The sequence below is a fragment of the Pinus tabuliformis genome, chromosome 8 (genome assembly GCF_031772625.1).
Source record: "Pinus tabuliformis cultivar Carrire ecotype Pingquan chromosome 8, CPIR1, whole genome shotgun sequence".
Taxonomy (NCBI): Eukaryota; Viridiplantae; Streptophyta; class Pinopsida; order Pinales; family Pinaceae; genus Pinus; species Pinus tabuliformis.
Genome location: NC_142294.1, coordinates 1244403925 through 1244424163, shown reverse-complemented (window position 1 = coordinate 1244424163; position 20239 = coordinate 1244403925).

Below are 20239 nucleotides of genomic sequence, written 5' to 3'. Positions count from 1 at the left end.
AAAGGAAATCAGAATCAAATTGCTTTCCTGTAAATGTGTGGTTTGATGAGGAATGCAAAATGGCAAGGAGAACCTTGAAAAAGGTAGGAAAAGAGAAGAGGAATGTAAAGTTATATAAGCAGATACTAAAAAGGAAAAAATATGAGTTCATGCAAACAAGGAGAGAAGTGTTAATATATTTAAGAAAGAACAATCCAAATCTTTTCTGGCAGGCACTGCAACCAAGGAAGAAGCAAATTGAAAATAATATTACAACCAATCAATGGTTTGATTATGCAAGGCAACTCTATGAGAAAGAATCTAAGGCAGAGTCCCCCTTAGGATCAACACAAATTCAAAGCTTTTCACATTATAGGAGGTGGACAATGGAATTAAGAAGCTAAAAATAGGAAAGGCAAAGGACTTGGTTGAACTTCAAGCAGAGTATCTAAAATGGAGAATGAATGCTCTTGCACCGCACAACCTCAAATATTCAACAACATCATTCAGCAAGGATTCCCAAGAGACTGGACAACTAGCCTAGCAATACCCCTTTCAAAATTGGAGACATTAATAATCCATCCAACTATAGAACAATTATGATCAATCCTTTGTTTGCAAAGCTTTTTGGCAGCATGGTAGAAGACAGAATTAGCAAGTGGGCAGAAGTAAAAGAAAAGAGGGCAAGAGGACAAGCGAGTTTTAGGCCGAAACATCCTATAGTGGATCATGGCATCATGTTGAGACACATTGTTGAAAAGGTTTTGGAGGACAAAGAAGAAGTATTTTGTTGCTTTGTTGACTTCAAAAAAGCATTTGACACAATCCCTAGGGATAAGTTGTGGTGTAGAATGGAAGAACTTGAAATTCATGTGCATTATAGAGCCATTGTCCATAGACTTTATGAAGAAGTGAAAGTCAAAATTAGAACCTCAGCAGGTATTTTAGAAAGCTTTAGAAGTGACATTGGAGTCAAGCAAGGTTTCCCTCTATCCCCCACTCTTTTTGGTCTATATATTGATAAATTGGAAGAGTGGCTAAATCTACAAGGTGGAGATGGTGTTTGGTTGGGGGAGTTTGTGATAGAGCTTCTTTTATATGCTGATGATATTGTATTGATTTCTAAATTGATCCATGGATTGCAAATTCACTTATATGCCCTTGAGCATTTTTTTAGAGCAGTGGGGATGCAAGTCAATACTAGCAAGACTAAAATAATGATTTTCTAATAAGAGAAAGCATAGCCAACATACTTTCTTCTTTGAAGACAACACTCTTGAAGAAGTAAAGGAGTACAAGTACCTTGGGATTGATTTCAACAATAAACTCAATTGGGAGGACTGCAAAAAGAAGAGAATTTCAGGAGGGTGGAAAACATTATATGCTCTTCAAAATAGATGTAGAGAGGCAGAGTTATGGGATTGGAAAACGATTAAAGTGATTTTTGGACCCCTAGTTTGTCGAGTTATGCTATATGGATGTGAATTTTGGGCTAGCAGCACTCCCGTCTCAAAATGGAAATAAATTGAGAAAATCCAAAAACGCTTGATCATGATCAAGTTCAAAATAAAAAGTTCGATACCTTATGTGATAATGTTGAGTGAAACAAGAGAAACTTCCATTGAATCAATTGCTATGGTGCGGCTCATAAGATACCTAAAAAGAATTGAACAAACGAGAGTAGGTAGATGGCCTAATGTTATCTTCAATGAATGCTTCAGTGAAATAAAGAAAACATGGATGAAACAAAACTACACATGGATGCAAAAATGGGATATCTACCTCAATGCCTGTCCCACAAATAGCAAGGAGCTAAAGTATTTTGTTATGGAGAAGTTTCGTAAAACGGTAAGGGGAAAAGAGTTGGGTAGAAATAAGAAATATTACATTGAGGAATTCAACCCTACGTGTGATTTACAACAAAAAGAGTTCATTGGAGCTAGCATTTCGTGGAGGGAAAAGGTTCTTATTGCTCAATTAAGGACCAACTCACATCAACTTCGGTGTGAAACAGGACGGTGGAAAAGGCCTAAAGAAGCTTGGGAAGAAAGGGTGTGCACATTTTGCACGTCTAGGGTTGTGGAATCGGAAAAACATTTCATTTTGGAATGTGATGCATTCAAAGACATCAGAGAAAGTTATGAGAACATGTTAGCATCAATTTCTTGACATTGTCTTTTTAGCGAGAAGATTGTTGGAAGGTTGGGTCAGCTCATCATCAATTTGAATCGGAAAAGGACTGAATTGCAAAGAGCGAAAAAGAAGGAACTAATGGTCTCATAGACTAATTTTAGTCTCAGTGGACCTTAAAATATTTCATTTCATTTCATTTCCTCGTCAGTTCCCACATTAGCCCAGAGTCTGGTTGTCCCACTGTGCTCGACTCTTTGAGAAATACTAACTAATAAAATTCTCAGGCTTCTGGTGTTCTTGGTAATGGGAATATTTCTGTTAAGTGTTGCCGATCATTTCCGTCATTTAAAAATTTCAAGCCAGCGCACGCTCCTCATGATGCCCTCTTGTTAATTGAAAAAGCACCCGGACTCATCGGATCCGGGCAACGGGAATATTTCATTAACTGTTGTCACACTTCTCTGACAAAGTAACGAATCCCAGGAATTGGATGCCCGACTCCGAAAATAATTTCTATTTCAATTTCTTACGAGCATTCCTCTTACAAGTATTCCTTCTGTCAAATGTTGTTATGTTGGTTGACAGTCTCGACTTGTCAGGAGACAAATCTCTGCAATTTTGTTCCCTTCGCTCCTCTGGCTCCTTTGTTGAGCCTTTGTATAGTTTCTTGGCCTTTGTACTCCTCTTTCTCCTCCTTCAAGCCTTCAGATTCTAAGTTACAATGGAATTTTGGCCTGCATACTAATATTCATATTCTAGTACTGGAATCGATCCAGCCTACCTCAACACGCTTTTAGCATCACACTTTGATTATATATATATATATATATGTGTGTGTGTGTGTGTGTGTGTGTGTGTGTGTGTGTGTGTGTGGATCCCTCCTGAGCTTTGATCACACTTGTGATTCTTGCAAGTCCCTTATGTGCAGCCTTCCTACAATCATACTTACCTATATTTTATATATATTAAATGCTCCTCTCTCCCTTTAATGAATAACTTTGAGAAGTATACAAACTGTATGTACAATTATAATAAGGTCTGAACATAGATTGCAAGAGGATTAGTTATCTCCAAAAGAAACTCTCACCCTAGTCAAAGTGATTTTGTATTATTTACAAACAATAAAAAGACCCTCGGCCATCATTTGGCTCTCTTGGATCTTTTGGCCACTCTCAAACTCAATTCCTCTCGAAATCCTTCCTCTCTCACACCTCTCCTCTTTAAATTTTGTTCTTATCAATTTGATTGTATTTGTACAAAAGGGAATTATGAATTAGAATTAGTTCATATCCACAATTTTTTACAAAATCCTATCTTAGACTTCCTAGATCCACAAAATCAATCATCTCATGAGTTCAACTAACTCTAAAATCTCTCCAATCCTCCAAGATACTCTCTAGATATCTCCTAAAGAGTAGATTTGGGTACATCAATCCTAAGTTGAACCAATTATGTCTTGGAGGGTTTATGACACGAATAAATTTCCTTTCACAATGTGTAACATGCCCACATGGGTCTTACATCTTTGACATTGACTCTATAGACTTTTATGACTTTATGAAAAAACCTAAAGGCTCACAATGGGAGTCATTACTAAAAATAAAACTCCTTGCTGAAACCCATGAGACAAGTATTACAATAATATTTTTATTTTTCTTCTTTACATCAATTACATAAAATCACAATTACACATGTCATTATGAAGACCGAACCTAGTTACACTTTTCAACACTCCCTCTTAACTAGGGAGGTATTCATAATGGTACTTGGTCATTCTCAATCTGAAGAATTCTCATAAGAAGAGTCAGATTGGTAACCCATATGTTTAGCATCATATCAACCAACATTGTCACATAACAAGGCCTTGACTAACAACTCCTATCTCTCCACAACATCTAAGCTCAATGTTGGCGAGACCAATGAATTATAAACACCCTCATCATTGTCTCTCTCGGAACATACCCTAACCGATTTCTTAGGGTGTGTTCCACTAGGAATATTCTAACCTTGGATTCCCAGTCCTTAAAACATATCGGTCCTCTACGACTACTCTTATCTTGGATGCTCTAACTCATCCTCAAAGAGCTTTGGATGCCAAATGTTTACCCAATCCTCCATTCTATCTTCCCAAGTGAAGAGAAGAATGATGTGTCTATCTCTCTCTACATGGCCTTCACTAAAACTTACGGTTATTAGTCCTAGTCTAGTGCATGACACATAGAGAACCATAATTGTTACTCCCTCTTAACTAGGGATGACCAACCCATTCCATAAAGGAACGTGCCCAAGCTCCCTCTTAAATAGGGGCTTGACCAAGCTCCCTCTTGACCATGGACTTGCTTCTAGCAGCTCTCTAGGTGGATATCATGGGACAACCAACTCCTTGTAGAACTCCTTCCTTTGATGTCATGAATTTTCTTCTTTGTCATAGAGTCTACATATTTTGGGATTTCTTTATAGGGCACATACCATCCACCACTTTCATTCATGAGTCAGTCATGTCATCAATCCTTTCATCGAAAAGTGATCCATCAGTCCATACCTGGCCTTCCTTCATGCCATGTTTCCTGAAGGAACTTCCTTCCTGCTACATGGTCAACAATGGTGGAAGACATCCATAGCTCTTCCCTTGGTAGCCTTGCATAAGCCCGTCCAAATATTTGTTCAAAAATAAGAAATGAACACTTAAATCAAAATAACCTTTGTGATAGTGTTTCATCATGACATCTCCTATTTTGCATCAACATCCTGCACATGCATTGAAAAATCTCCAAAAGAAATATATTGTCAAGGGTCTCTTTATTTTCCAGACTTCATCAAAGTCTTCATATCTTTCATGGAGATATCCTAGTCAAATCTTCTAGTCCTTGGATGTTGATTTCATTTTCCATAGTTGTGTATTCCATGATCTCTTCCTTCCTTTCTTAACACATTTCATTCCCAGGAACTTCCAATCAGAATTCTTCTAATTATCGTCAACCACCTCATATTACATATGAGGTCATTGATCCATGTTACTTGCAACCATATGACATGACTCTTCAATATCGAATACAAGCATACATACCTCATTTTCCTTTAGGTCATCTTGGACTTTCTTTCAACAGCTTCCTTGACTGAAATAACTTCAATACCTTGATTTGCTTCACCTCCCTTGATGTCATACCATTATCCCATGAATTCCACAAGTTGGAATTCCCGATAAAACACTTGCTTCCCCTCTAGATCGGTGAATCTTCTGATGAAGATTCCATCAGAGAATCTTAAGAATCTTGAGTATCCCTATCAGTGAATGTTATTTTATTTATTGATGTATTCCAAGAGCTTTGTCCTTGATGACTTTTTCCTTTCCATAAGTTCCACTTATGCTTCTAATGAGGTTACCAAGAGCTATATCCTTCCAAAGGTGATTGCCATAGTCTTCAATTTCAACCACCTTACATGCTTCTCTATGATGATGTCGCGAGCTCTTACCTTCAATGCGTCTATGATACCATGATGCATCCATCATTTTTCTTAGTGGTCATATCTTACAATAGAAGAACTTAAAATGGGAATTTGAAAAGAACTTAGGTGAGGAAGACTATCTCAGTCATAGTAGAGATCTCTTACTTCCTCTTTCTTGGACTTCTTCTTTTCAGCTTCCTCCACTTCTTCAGTGATATGAGATTCTTCTCTACCTATTTTATTACTGTCCTTCTTGAGCTTAGGACAATCTCTTTTTAATGCCCATATTCCCTACATTCATAGCATTGGATTTTAGCCATATTTTCTTGAGAACTATGCTTCCCAATCTTCCCTTTCCTTTTAGAAAATGCTTGACCCTTTTCACTTGGTCCTTCATCACTTTTTTCCTTCAACCTGTCTTCTTCTATATTGCATAGAAACCACAAGTTGATGAATGGGATAGCTTTCTTCTCCTTACAGGCATTTGATATGAGGTTACCTTGTTCATCAATTAATGCATTTAGAACAATGGAGACCATTTCTTTATCAGATATCATCTCTCCTAGATCTTGGAGTTGGGTTCTTATTTGAGATGCTTTTGAGAGATACGAAGATATCCCTTCATCCTTTGATACCTTCAATTTGTATAAAAGTGATATGATCTTTCTTATCGCACTTTCATAGAATAGTTCTACCAGCTTATCATATATCCCTTTTGATGTCTCCAAATTTTCTATATAGGGAATGAGGGGATCTTTGATAGATTCCATAAGAATCTTTTGAGCCCTTAGATCCTTTTCCATATATTCAGATAGTGCTTGATCTTCATATGGTTTGGAGACATTTCCATTTACATGATCAATAACTTCATTTTCTTCGAGGACTATGTATATCCTCCTTTTCCATGCAATAAAGTTCGATGACCCAACCAACTTATAGATATCCTTTTAAAATGAAGTCATTTTACTAGATAACATTATAGAAGAAAAGGTACTTACTTGAAGAGTGAAGGTAAAATCTTCAACTTGATTCATTTGTTGATGATGATCAATGAGGATGAAATCCTTGCTTCAATAAAAGGGAGACTTCCCTTTTGATGATGACGATGCCTTTTGATCTAGCTTCCTTTGGATGAGTAGTCTTTTAAGATACTTTCCACTCAAAGATTAAGTTGGGATCCCAAGAATGCTTCTTTGATTGAGCTGGTGTTTTTCTTCAAGATAATAATGTGAAATTTGATATTGAAGTGATTTTATTGGATGAATAGACTTCAAGCTGCCTTGATTTGTAAATCTCAACTTGAGTAGATGTAGGGTCTTGCCTTCTTTTCTTGATGATGATCCCAAGACTTCTTTTGGTATAGATTTCTTCTTTGATCTAGGGATTTTTCACTTTCTTGTACATCTTGTCTTTGATGAACTTCTTAGATTTTCCTTGATGTCTTTCTCGATATTTAATCCTTGAGTGTCCCTTGATAAGATGCCCTTCCTTGACTTTATCACCTTAGCTTTCATACCATGTTGAGAAATATAGAGCATAGAAATTAGGTGATTTCGCTATGTTAGATAACTGATTTTGAATGCTTTTTACTTCTTATATTAGGACCTTCTTTTACTTATGTTATATTCATCAAATATATACCAATGCAAAAACCATAAAGAGTCAAGGGACACAACATGTAGGTTGTTAGCTAGGGCCAAAACCTCTCCTGCATGAGAGGAAAACCCAAACAAATTATTCTTCTTATAAAGACTTCAATTGATGAATACCAAGACCAAGACCTAGACCCTTAACACAACAACCTTTCCAAGACCAAGTCACTGCTTCTCCTTCATTGACAAGTCAACACAAGTTCAACTTCCTGCATGCACTACTAATCTCAACTGCTCTGAAGTTTTTGGCCTTCCTCCACAGGTCTACAATTTTGGCTCCCTGAAATCACTGCATAGACACATGTGTGGATTGAATTATGGCCCTTCTTGGTGTGACTCTCCTTCGCTTACCTGGAGGACTATTCCTTTCTATATCAGCTAGCAATGGTGATGGTGTGAATACCTTTCCTTTGTCTTTTACCACGACATATGTATCCACAGTAAAAACCCTAGTTTCTGCAATACGTGTGAAGGTGTTTACCCAAGAAACAATCCCAAATTAGTTTGATCTTCCTCTCCTTCTTCTCGTTGGTTATTAGGCTACCTTTCTTGATAACTTCACGCTCTTTTCTACCTTCTTATCTTTGACTGAATTTGTCATTGAAATGAGGCGGATTTGCCCTATTTATAGTGGTTTGTGCATCATAATAAATTGACTTGTATTGGAGCCTAGGCTGACATGCCTTTCTGGAAACATATTTGAGCCGAATTCAAGGTGACTTTGTGACAAGGTCTTGGAGGGTTTATGACATGGATAAATTTCCTTTTACAATGTATAACATGCCCACATGGGTCTTACATCTTTGACATTGACTCTATATACTTTTATGACTTGATGACAAAACCTAAACGCTCACAATGGGAGTCATTACTAAAAATAAAATTCCTTCCTCATGAAACCCATGAGACAAGTATTACAATAATAATTTTATTTTTTTTCTTTACATCAATTACATAAAATCACAATTACACATGTCATTATGAAGACTAAACGTAGTTATACTTTTTAACACTGCAAAATTATTTCCCACGTTATTCTTCAACTTTGACTCCTCTATCATGAGATTGTTATCATCATCATATTTCATGGAAGCTTTCAATAGTTTTCCATCTCTAACATCTACAATAAATTTCTCAAGTAGGCATTCCTCAATCTCATTTATCTCCTCCAGCAGCTTAATTTCTTCATCAATCTGCAAAAACATGTTATTTGAGTGTTGTTCAATACCTGCATCCACACACAAATTTTCAGTTTTAAAATCATAAGGCTTTGCAGTCTCATTTGATATCCTTACCAACACTTCCCTATGTTGGTCAATAATAATCTAGCATTCCATTAAACTGTCAAGAAATCTTTCGTCCACATCCTTAGCCTCTTCTTCAACAATGTGCAAGTCTTGTCCATAAACAATCAGATTATACTCAACAGCCCTGAGTTCTTCTCTCACTTCAACATACATTCTCTGCCTCAAATATTTTCATATAGGCCATCTCACTTTCTTATGTCTCATCATCCATCCATATCTTTGGTTTTCCTCGGTGTCCTGTAACATTTGTTTCAAAAAATTAAACTCTAGTTTTAACTCAGCCATCTCTCTCTTGAATTTTTCACCTTTCATTCTCTTTATTTCAGTTTCCTCGATATTCCTTTCTCTTTTATTGTTCCTCTTTCCTGAACCCATCATTTTCCTCTTCTTCTTGTGAACTCTCCTTTTCCACCTATGAGTTGCAACCAATCCTTTCTCTCATAGCAAGTCCCACACCTGCTACCAATACCTCACTAGGCTTCCTCTTGAGCTCAACCTTTTGGTATTTCTAGTTCGTTCTTTGTAACTTCTTCTGGCAACTCCTACCCAATTGTTGCTTGTTGGAGGTTGTCCTTTTCCCTTCTTTTAGTTCTTTGTTGTAGAAACTCTTCTCCTTCTTTCCTCTAGAGCATGTATGCTCCTCAGCTTCAAACGTTGTTAGTTTGTTGCACTTTCCTCTACTCACTTCTCTTCATAGGACTTTTGTTGTCCTCTTTCTTCCTTCAACAATCCATCTTGTTACCGGTCCTGTCAGAATCTTCCTTCCAAGAAATTTTCTCATTTATGGTTGCCACCTCTTGTTCAATCTCTCTTAAACATGCATCATTTTTGTTGCAGTCTTCTCTGTAGGCCCCACCTTCAATATTACAGGCTTCTAATTTCCTTCCTCTCAAAGTAGATTTCCTTTTCTCAAGAACTTTAGTGCCCTCTCTTTCATATTTTCGTTCTACAATCACTAATCCAATATGTAGTGTTGCAATTTCAAACTTCATCTCCTACAATCATCTCTTTCTTGAAAACCAACTTTTGCAAAAGGATTTCAATATTCTCTCGTGTTCAATCAAACTGAAACAAGATATGTTTATTTTTTTTACCTCTTCATTGTTACATCACAATGTAGGCTTGCTCTGAATTTCTACATTACAATCTTACTCAGATTTTCTTTCCAAGAGATCGGTATATGTTAGTTCTACCTCCATGATTGCAGTCCTTCAATATCCTGTCAAGAAATTTCTCCAATATCTCATCCTTTAAACAATTTTGTATGCCTTACTTCTGCTCATACTCTCCTTTGTCTTCATTGCTTCTCTAGCATATTCATTCTTTCGCTTTTGTTAATCTTTGATCACAAATATAAAATGCAGATTAAACAAATTTACCTTTCTTTCAGATTCCTCCATAATTGATTTTGCTACAACTCCACTTTATGCTTCTTTATTTTGATACTTTCAGAACATTCAAGCTCTAATAGCACTTTGATGCAGGCCCAATTTTGAGCTTGCTTATAAACCCACAATGCCCAATTGCTCTCTAAAATGGTGCTTCTTTCAGACCCTTCTAGGATTATAAATCCCTTATATTATAATACATTACGATGGGAGGATTTGAAGGATGTGGCTCAACCCTTTTATAAACAATCAGAGTCAAGATCCTTTTCGAATAGCCCCCAGAGCCAAGAACTCTCTCTCTCTCTCTCCACACACACACACATATATACATATATATGCCTTAATATTCCGAGCCAGACTCCACATTTATATGTAGTGGAGATGGTTTTCCTCTCATTCAACGATACGTCACTTTTATAAATGTGGCCAATTATAACGTCACCAACAATCTCTATGCAATCTCAACCTTTTAACAAGTGCATCCCATCAATATATGTGGCCTTGAGTCCAATATATATCTATATATATATATATATATATATATAGATGTCGAATCAACGATCCCTAGAGGTTACTTAATATTACACCTGGTCGCAAGCTTTTGGGTTGGCCAATCTGATCTACAGCGTTCCTCATGCTTCCTCTGCACCACAACTCCACACAAGACATCATTTCCTCTTTATACAACTCTCGAGCGGGTCCAATTACACTCCAAATGATTCACTTTCCTTGTCAGTTCCCACGTGAGCCTGGAGCCTTGTCGTCCCACTATGCCTGGCTCATTGAGAAATACTAACTAACAAAATTCTCAGGATTCTGGCTTTCGAGCAACGAGAATATGTCTCTTAATTGTTGTTGATCGTTTTCATTGTTTAACAATTTCAAGTTAGCGCCCGATCATCATCATGCATGCTTGCTAATTTAAATAACACACGAACTCACCAAATCTGGGCAATGGGAATATTTATGTTAACTATTTTTTCACTTCTCCGACAAGTAACAAATCCTATGGATCGGATGCCAGACTCCGCAAACAAATTCTATTTTAATTTCTTACAGACATTCCTCTTTTGGGTATTCCTTCTTTCAAATGTTGTTATGTTGGTTGACAGTCCTGGCTTATCAGGAGACGAATCTCTACAACTTTTCTCCCTTCGTTCCTTTAGCTCCTCTATTGCGCATCTGTATAATGTCTTGGCCTCTGTACTCCTCTTGCTCCTCCTTCAAGCCTTTGGATTCTAAGTTACAATGGAATTCCAGCCTGCATAGTGATATTCTTATTCTGGTACTAAAACATATCCAACCTACCTCTATCCACTATAATTTTGTTGCGCCACTCTACTTTCTTCTATTGCAACACACTTTGATCCTAAAACAATTATTATATGAGTGTGTGAGCATGCGTGGATCCCTCTTGAGCTTTGATCACACTTGCAACTCTTGAAAGCTCATTATGTGCGGCCCTCCTACAATCATTCTTACATATATTATATATATTAAATTCTCCTCTCTCCCTGTAATGAATAAATCTGAGAATTATATAGATTGTACATACAATTATAATATAAGGTCTAAACACAAATTGTAGAAGCATTGGATATCTCCAAAATAAACTCTCACACCAGTCAAAGTGATTGTGTATTATTTACAAACAATAAAAAGACATGTTTTGCACAAAGTGTCTAGGAACCGCGACAACGCTCAGAGTAAGGGCTTTCACTCTAATCCTTACTCACTCTGTTTAGAATCTCTCCTAAGCAAGTCAAGGGGGTAGTTCCTAAGGTAAATGGATGAGGATAGCCTGTGAAACATAGGCTCTAGGAGATTTTAATGATGGACAACTTGATGAATCTAAAGCAAGTCTCAATTAATTAAGATGGATAGATTAAAATAAGACACAATCACAAAATATAAATGACTACAGACCAGTGCCTTTAATATTTGAATTAACCATAGACTAAATAAAACAATTTATCTAGAGAAGAATTATAGGTGTGGAAAAGTGACGATCATGAACAATTAATTGTAAAATGCCCAAAACTTTAACATGCAAGAGATTCCAGATTTAAAATGATTTTCGTTAGGAATTCAGATCTATAACATTTAACTTTCTCCTATAGCCAATATGATTTAAAACATTTATCGCACCTTCAACATAGAAAAATCATGAAAAATTAATTTAATCACTAAATAACACCAAGGAAATTTAAATTTGTGTTTCAATTATTCCTTAGGCAATTGCTTTAATGAAGAAATCGAAATCTTTTAATGCGACGGAAAAATGAATCAAAGGGTTAAAAAATTAAAATTTTAATCGGCCATAGGCCACGTTAAATTTTTTTATGTGAAAGCGCAAATCCCTTTAATTTATTTTAACTCCTTAGTCACAAGAATTTTAAATTTTTTAGATTTTTTAAATGTTTTTATATTTTTTTAGTTTTTGGATTTTTTTTTTTATTTTTAGATTTTAAATTTTTTTTATTTAAGAAAATAAATAAACTCAAATTCGAAAATCAAATCGAAAATAAAATGGAAATCAAAAATCGGAATCAAAAAATCATAAATGAAAAGAAATGTGAAATCAAAATAAAAATTAAAAAATAAAAAAATGAAATCAAAATAAAACAACAAATCTAAAAATTAAAATAAAATGAATTAACCTAACAAACATAAACAATAAGATTTCAAACTAACTAAACTAATGCATATATAATGCGAAAATGAAAAATAAATAAAAAAGGGAAATCGAATATGCTAACCGTAATTAAATAAAACCTAAAATTAAGTATAAACAAATGAAACTCAAATAAAAAAAATCGAATGTGTGTGCTTTGTTGTTGATGCAAGTCAGTGGAGCGAGAGGAACTCGACGGCGGGAATGAAGAGGAGTGGCAAAATAAAGGACGGGGGGAGCAAACAAGGCACACAGGAGGCAACGTGAAAGTGGTAGCAATGGAGTGGGAAGGTTGCAGACAGTCGAATGGAGCTGGATGAGAGGAATGGGAGCAAAGGGAGGACTGTTTTGCAGTTATGGCATCGTGGAGCAAGGACGGCAGAGAGATACGCAGATAAGGCAGCGGGATGGACGCGGAATGAGTGATGGAGGTTAGAGGGTTAGGGAGATAGAAAGCAGTAAGGGAATGAAGAATTTGGCTACTGCAAGGAGAGGAACACAGGAGAATGGATGGACAGGTCGAAGAAGAAGGGAAATCGCAGGGTTTGGAGGAGCGATTAGAGGGCAACATATTTTGTTTTTCTTTCAAGCTTCAGATAGATGAAAGCTAGACGGATAGCACTAACAACAAGGGTTGTAAAAAAAATCGAAATTTGCACAGTAAACCCTAAAACCAGGCAACAAATCAATCTGAAAAAATGGTGGCCCAGAACCTCTTTAATTCCACCAGAAAAGTTTTCCAGAAAACTTAGTTTAAAATTCTAAATCCACTTGCTTCAGATTTAACCCTGAAACTCTCACGAAATTTCCAAATCAAAAATAAAGAATTTAAATTTAAACCCTTGGACTGCAAAATTTGTAAATAATATCCCTGGAAAATGATTTTGATAAACCCCAAAGATCCAAATGTTACCCTCTAGGGCCTAGATCTGGACTCTATACAGATTTCTTCCTCAAATCTGTAGTTGCAAGGCAACAAAAAACACCCAAATGATATATACTAAAACCCTGAAAACCCAAGTTAAAAAAAATAAAAATAAAAATTAAAAATTAAAAAAACTAAATAAAATTATAGATTTATGCATAGGAATGGCAGATCTATCAGATATGGGGAGTGTGAGTCCAAATCCGCTCCCAGATCTAATAGCCTAAGGCTCTCAACAACCAGATCTATCAATTTTGCGCATAAAAATTTAAATTTTTTGAATTTTAAAGGAGGTGCTTAGCTCAAAACCCTTCATGCATCACCAATAAAAATCATATGATAAGCCCGAGATCAAATTAAGTTGGGCTCTTCAGAAAACATGGATCGGGAGTTGGCTATTCCAACTGAAAACTACCCAGAACGCCCAATGATCTAAAAATCAAGACTTTCCTACAAAAACTCAATTCAACTATCAACATAGAGCAAGAAAATGATAATAAAATTCAGATAAATAGAGATACCTGCTATTACATTCAAATTTAAATTATCACCTAAACCCCAACGACTGAGAAAGACACTTGTACTCAAATCACTCTTCAAAAGCTATTATCAATGGCTAAAACAAAATTACACATGAAAAATGACACATCTTACGGTATTTTCATGAAGAGTAACACTGAAGAAAATCATGTTGAGACAATGTATTACTATGAGGTCATCCTTCGGTTATGACAGCACTGAGATTTGTACTGAGAAGGAGACTGTGTTCTTCTTGAAACCTATATGCCGAGAGTATCTCACTATATTGCCCATCCAAAATTGCAGTGATACTTCTCCATCCAACATCTTAAACTGCTGCCCTAATCCGAAATTCCTGAACCTCCTGTTAGTTTCAGTCTTTCCAACCTTCCTCCAGTGATCAAATATGCTCTTACAAAGTGGTCTCAGAGTGTCCAGGTCAAATTTTGTCATTTCAAAGAGTTTTCAAGCAAAATTTGGTCACTAGGCATTAGGTCTAGGGTTTGCTTTCACTCCTAAAGTTGTCCAAATGTTGGTCCATGTCACCATTCAGCTGAGTTTATCATCATTCATAGGGTTGTCATTATCATGTCAGTGTCTAATGAGTCATTTTACACCTTGTTCATGCTTCAGTTGCACCTAGGCAAGGTCATTTCCCTCTCCTAGGGTTTTGAAAGCTAATTTCTCTTGAATGGTCAAATCATTAGCAAAACTTGTATCCAGATGTTCATACACCTTCCCCTATACTTAAAGTACCTTATCAAACACTTTCCATCACTGAGATCCCCCAAATTCCTCATTTTTGCACAAACCCTAGTTTCTAACTACAACCTGGCAATTTTCTAGGTTTGGCCTGTGTTTTTCCCTTTTGGACCCCTTCCCCTTGCTCAATCTCTGGGATTCCACTTTCCCCTACTTCCTAACATCCCTCCCCACTCCCAAAAATTTCCCCAAGAATTTAGAAGCCCCTTATTCCCTTCATTTCGCTTCATTTCCACGAAATTCCTTGTTTCACACATCGGGATCAGTTTCACTCAAAAGATGTTTTAGAGCAATCAAAAATGAATTTGGGAAAACTGAGAGAGGTTTTTGTCCACAACAGGCCAAGGAAGAAAAACCTCCTTCACTTTTTGCACAGGTGTCATGGTTTTAAATAAATGTCAAAAATACAATCGCTAGATCCAAGAAGGTTCGCCAAGGCACTAAAACGACGGAAAAGGCTCGATCCCCTCCACATCTTGGCTAAGGCTTCCTTGAAGGAGCATGGTGCTAAATGACTTACCTTATGCACAAATTTCAAAAAAATTTGAGCATTTTTTATCATTTGTGAATTTTTTGGGCAAAAAACAGGTTTTCTTCCTCAACGCGTAGCGCGCCGCGCGCTACCCGGAAGATGGGCAACTCCATTTCATGAAAACTCAGCATTTTTGGATTTGTCATGCAAAAATACACTTGCTCAGCAATTGCCAAGATATTTCACCAAGTTTTGAGCCTCCAGAAGGTCAAAAAACAAGCAAAAAATGATTTTCTGCCACCTTTTTGACACACAGGAAGCAGTCTTGGGGGATTGCAATTTTGGAGGGGCAAATGGTCACCAAATTCAGAAATTCCACTTGGGTTGGAAAGTAGACATCTAGAACTTTCCAACAAGCCCACTTTTGCCTCATTTGGACTCCGGGAAGTGCCTCAAAAGCAGGCCCAAAGGCGCGCTACGCGTTGAGATTCAGGGCGCTACGCATCAGGCTATTTTCACAAAAATGCACCTACAGCTCAGCAAAACGCAGTTTTGACTAGGTTTGACTTTTTGGAGTGGATTTTGATCCTCCTTGATGTAAATGATGTAATTTTATGATACTTTGACACTTATTTATCTCTTCTAGAAGATTCATTCATGAAATAGGAAAAAATTTAATGAATGGATTGGTTTCTTAGCTTATAAAGGCAAGTTGTTTTGACTGCCTAGATTTTAGTGCTCAGTTTGGAATTGGTTGAAACAACTCCTAGGATAGTGAGCTCGACCCCTAGAGGAAAGGAAAGATGTTAGATTGCCTATATTATGTACTTTCTTGGTCATTTTCATGGTTGGACTCTTGAGGGAGAAAGCTTCTATTGTATTACTCATTGTATCTCTGCAATTTTGGCAAAGGAAGAAAGACCAGGGTTTTGCAGTCCTTTTTGGGATTCCTGTGGTTACATGTATTGATGGTGTGTTTCTCTTTGTACTTCTAAGTTTGTTATGTGAATCATCTTCTCACTTTTCCTTCTGCAAATTAGGCAAATGAAGTGTTAAAGTAGAATTCATGATTGCCATGCTCTGCTTTTAAGTTAGCTTAATATCAATGTTTTCATCTGTTTAAGGAGAACTCAAGGTGTTTACTTGATCTCCTTAGCTCCTCACCAGTCATTCTTGCCCATCTGACTCTTTCAAAGGCATCAATACAGTCTCCTACCTTGCCCCAAAGAACCCACTGCAAAAACTGTGTCCAATCCCCGCACCCAAAATTGCCTTTCCCCAACTTTCCACCGAAACCCTAAAATCGCAAATCAAACTTTTTATCAGTTTACTAGCCTAAAATCAGTGTTCTTTATTGGTTATCTCCGCCCTTAGAAGATCTTTGCCGAGATATACCGGAGAGAGCCCTCTCCTGCCCCGTAGGGCTAGCTACGAGGCTAAGTGGTTTGATGTTGCCTTGGAGTTTGCCTTTCTCAGCCTGAGGTGAAATTTCAAGCGCTAACACCTCCTGTACCCATCCGAGATTTGCAGAGAAGTTTGAGATTTCTTGTGGTGACCCTAGCAGGGTATTTATTGTGGTTATGCCTCCATTAATAAGCCAACATGTCACCTTGAACTGTTTTGTCTCCACATCTGAGCTGACGTGTCATTTAAATATATTTTGAGGTCGACATGACTATCTTCTTCATCGTTTAGCTTGCAGACTTCATTTTGTGCTTGTCTTGGAGAATTGTGCTTGTCTTGGAGGGCCTTTTAGACTAGTATACATTTACACACAGGCTCAAGAATAGATCCTTATACATGCCTTTAACTTTTTGACTTTCCTAAACTTATGAAATGAGCAAGAAACTCATTCTTATAATTTACAAAAATAATATTTATTTTTCTTGTCAAGTACAAAGATAAAAATTACATTTGTAAATACTGAACCTAGTTACACTTTCTTCAATAGTCTCCACCCCTTCGTGTCAGCTGATGGACCACCGATTATCGCTCTTAGTAGTGTTGTTAGCACAGCTGCCTTCAGCAACCCTTTTGGTTGGAACCCATTACTAAGTTCTAACCCCCAGGTTCAGATGCCTAGGGGCAATGTTCCCAACATGCATATACCTATCGAGGGCAATTTTGTTCCCCTTCCACCTATAGGACAACCTGGTTTTGCGCTTATCGACTTACCTCCTCCAAGTGGACACTATTATAGTGTCATTCATGTGCTTACTGCAAATTATGTGGCTAGGGGTATCCCTCAACCTAGTCCTGCTACATCCATTTGGGCACCCCCTCCTCAACCACAATTGAGTCATGGGGGCACTTTTTCCAGGTGGGAACCAATCTTTTGCCACACAGCCTAATATCCCATATGGATCTCCACCTTATATGACTGCACCACCACAACCAAGAAGTTATTATCCCAGGAAACCCATGTATCCTATTAAAAACAACTTGAAGCGGGGACCTCCTGGTACTTCAAGTCATACCAAACCTAGTTACACTTTCTTTAATAGTCTCCACCCCCTCATTTCATCTCCTGGACAACCGAGTATCGCTCTTAGTAGCGTTTTTATCACATCCACCTTCAACAACCCTTTTGGTTGGAACCCATTGCTAAGTTCTATCCCCCAGGTTCAGATGCCTGGGGGTAATGTTCCCAACATGCATATACCTATCGGGGGCATTTTTGTTCCCCTTCCGCCTATAGGACAACTTGTTTTTTCTATTATCGACTTACCTCCTCCAAGCGGACACTATTATAGTGTCAGTTATGTGCCTACTGCAAACTATGTGGCCAGGGGTATCCCTCAACCCGATCCTTCTACGCCTATTTGGGCATCCCCTCCTCAACCAAAATTGAGTCATGGGGGGACTTTTTATCCAGGGGGCAACCAGTCTTTTCCCACATAGACTAATATCCCATATGGACCTCCACCTTATATGTCTGCACCACCACAACCAAGAAGTTATTATCCGGTGAATCCCATGTGTCATGTTGGAAACAATTTGATGGGGGGACCTCCTGGTCCTTCAAGTCATCCTACACCACCTTGTCAAATTCAGGGGAACCTACACCTTTGCCTTTTCTGGACACACTTGATATCCCTGATCTATATAAGTTGACTAATGAACCCATCAATCACAGCTTTCATTGGCCTCCAATCCCACACGAGGTACCCATAGACATTCTGAAACTCAAAGGGAAACAAGGGGATGATCCGGCTACGCATGTCACCACCTACCATTTGTGGTGTTTATCGAACTCCATGGTTGATGATAGTATCCGGCTCAAACTCTTCCCCCACACCCTTACTGGAAATTTTACCAAGTGGTACAGTGATTTACTGCATGCGTTAGTCAATAAATTTGGTGCCCTGGCAATGGATATTATTAAAGCACTTCCAACTTCCTATCCCTATGAAATCGGAATGGAACTCCTCACTACTTTATGCCAAGACACCTCTACCCACATCTCTGATCATATCCATGATGGAAATGCAAGTGGAGGTTTGTCAAAGTCCCCATTCTAGATCACTTGTTAGCATATTAGTTCTGCAAGTCACTTCTTACCCCCATTGCCAAGGATGTTTCCATAGCTAGTGTGTTCACAGAAGACAAATCCATTCATCGTGCCCAACATTTAGATTTTATCTACTCCCAATCTGACACACTCTATGATATACTCCCCCATGCCCCTCAAACTTACAATGCCCCTGCTACTCAGCAACCCAGTGCGCGTGTTGATGGCCTCGTTGGCGCTACCCCTAGGACTGCTGTAAAAGAACTATGCGGGAAAGCAGACCAATTATTTGTCGATACCACTCTTACTTCCCAATTGGTTGCTCTTCCAATTGTTGGGATAAACTTTGTGCAGTCTACTCAAAAACCCAGTGGTAAGAATACAAAGAATAAGAAAAAGACCTCTCCTTCTGAGGATCAGCCTGTGACGTGGAATAACCCCAAATAGAAAGTTATGGTCAAATTTGATACCGAGAAGGAAAAAATTGTCAAGTTCCCCTGCAAGATCTGTGCGGAGGACCACATGACTTACAAATGTCCTCACCTTCATGAATGCATAGACCTTCTTATACAAAAGGACAATGGTCGAACCCCTGCATTCTTCAACAACCCTTTCCCTGCTCAGCAACAAAAACACCTCATATCGAACCCACTGCAACCCCCGAAAGGGGGCAACGAAGGTTCACATCCCTCATCCTCTAGTGAAGGATTTCCAACTGTTTACACCTTTGAAACGGTTGATCTACAAACGCGAGGCAATAATTATGGAACTCTAGTCACTAATGCTTTGGAAACTATCTCAAGTTTGAATCCACCACTGCCTAACGATATTCATATCAAAAGACCTGTCGTTGACCTAGTGATTTGTCCCCCCAAAGGGCAACTTCATCACACGACACACAATATCTCTGCACATGTTGCTCGAAACTATAGTATTCTAGAAGATTTTGTGCAAGCACCGTCTTCCATGTCTGCCCTCGAAGTATTACAAACCTATCCAACAAAAAGGAAATCTTTGCCTTCAGTAATTGGTGGAATTGACCCTCGGGATTCCACTCTAACAATTTTTGACATGGAAAAAAGTAAGCATCGCCTTCCCCATCAACTTGCATTTCAAGTGAAAAACAACGTAAACTTTGAAACAGGATCTATAAACTCAAAACAAGAACTCTAGCCATAAAAACACCAAAAACACATGAAAAATCAACTCGAAAATGAACAGTGTTGATGCTGGAATAACATTTTTTTTTCTAGGGTAAATTTTGAACATGTTTTAAAAATGGTACTAAAAACCAATTTTTTTTGTGCAAAAAACACCCTGAAAATGAAGTGTTGATGTGGAAATAACGTATGTTTTTTTTCAAGATAAACTTTCAACATTTTGAAATAATGGCATAAAGATTTTATCACAACTCTGAAAAACATTAAAATTTCAAAAGAATAATTAAAACATAAATTTAAAAATTAAAAC